Source organism: Nyctereutes procyonoides, unplaced genomic scaffold (assembly GCF_905146905.1).
Source record: "Nyctereutes procyonoides isolate TBG_1078 unplaced genomic scaffold, NYPRO_anot_genome, whole genome shotgun sequence".
NCBI lineage: Eukaryota > Metazoa > Chordata > Mammalia > Carnivora > Canidae > Nyctereutes > Nyctereutes procyonoides.
The window spans coordinates 55,349,896-55,351,964 of record NW_026575133.1 but is presented as its reverse complement, the minus strand read 5'-3'; positions in this window follow the sequence as shown (position 1 = coordinate 55,351,964).

The following is a 2,069-nucleotide window of genomic DNA, read 5'->3' as shown; positions in this document are numbered from 1 at the left end:
ATCCAAAAGAATCTACCTATGAACCTTTAGAATTAAATCAGTTTAGAAAGGTTGCTGAATGCAGGTCAAATATAGAAAAGTCAGTTTTATTATCAGCAAATGAAACATTAACTATTTCCAGTGGGGTCAAAGTATCAAATGCTTAAGAATAAATCCAAACAAAGTATGTAAGAACTCCATGCCGAACACCCCGAATTAGTGAGAAACTATTTAAATGGGGAAAGACACCATGTGCCCATGTGCACAGAAAAAGAGATAAAATGGCTTTTACTATCAATCCTTCCCAAATTGGCCTATAAATCTGATGCAATTCCAGCAAAATCCCAACAGATATTTTTTGAATTGGTGATGTCTTTTTGAGGATCTTAAACTGAATTGTAAACTGTACACACAAATGCAAAGGACCAAGAATAGACCCAATACTCCTGTAGGAAAAAAACGTAGGAATATTTGTAATACACAAGAATATAACACAATGTGGTACCGGCATGAGGAAAACCTGCAAGGCTAGTGGGTTGGACATACGCTGGACACAATCTATGAACAAAGGCAGCAAATCAATAATAAAAAATAGATAAAAGGGCAAGAGAGTCGAGTAGTCACAACCCAAAATGCTCACCAGTAGTATAAATTATGGTACATTCCTATAATGGAATATACAGCGATGAAAATGGAACCAGTTCCAATAGATGGAATAACCTGGATGCATCTTGATACCATACTCAATTTATATCAAGTTCAAAAACAGACTACAATTTTAGACATCAAAAGGTAGTTTGGGGCACTTGGGTGGCTCAGGTGGTTAAGTGTCTGCCTTCAGCTCAGGTCATGATCCTGGGGTCCTGGGATGGAGCCTCAGTGGCGGGATCTGCTTCTCTCTCTCCCTCTGCCTGTGCCTGTCCCCTCCCTGCTGGTGCTCTCTCTCTGTAATTTTTTTTTTTTTAAAGGTAGTTACATTTGAGGAAAATGATGATTGAAGAGAACAATGAGGAAGACATCTGAGGAGCTGGCAGTGTTGTTTTTTGTTTTTTTTTTTTAACCTGGGTAGTAATTATGAAGGTGTTTGATAACTGAGATGTACATTTTTTTAAAGTTTATGTACATTTTTAAAAATAAACTTTAAAAATTTTTTAGATTAACAGAAAAATTGCAACAAAGAGAGTTCCCACATATCCCACACCTAGGTTCCCCTATTATCAACATTTTATATTGGTGTATTTGTCACAATTAACAAACCAACAAATCAATATTGATATATTAACTAAAATATACTGTTCGGATTTATCTAGTTTTCACCCAACGTCCTCTTCTGATCCAGGATTACATTACATTTACCTGTCATGTCTCCTTGACTATAATAATATTTCAGACTTTCCTGGGTTTTTTGTTTTTGTAAGATTTTTTTTTTTTAGAGCAGTTTTAAGTTCATAGCAAAATCAGGAGGAAGCAGAGATTTCCCATATACTCCCTTCCCCCTCACATGCACAGCCTCCCCTACCATCAACACCCCCTATCAACATGGGACATTTGTTGCAACTGAACCACCCTGACAAATTAGGGATTATTCTTGGTGTTATCCATTCTAGGGGTTTGGGCAAACGTCTGAGATGGAGCTACCCTTAGTGTCATACAGAGTAGTTTCACTGCCCTAAAAATCCTGTGCTCCACCAATCATTCTTCTCTCCCCTTGAACCCCTTATCTTCTAATGGTCTTCACGGTTTTGCCTTCTCTAGGATATCATACAGTTGGAATCACACAGTTGGTAACCGTTTCACATTGGCTTCTTTCACTCAGTAATATTAAGGTTTCTCTGTGCCTTTTGGGGGCTTGATAGTTCATTCCTTTTTTCCCATCGTCTGGATGTACACTCAACTACTGAAGGACATCTTGGTTGCTTCCAAGATTTAGCAATTATGAATAAAGCTGCTAGGAATGTCCAGTGTGCAGGTTCTTGTGTGGATATGTTTCCCATCATTGGTTTTTACAATCAAAGAGCATATACGGTTTCTATAATCACTAAAATACTTTAGAAAGAAAATCAGTGCATTTGGTTATATAAGAACAGACA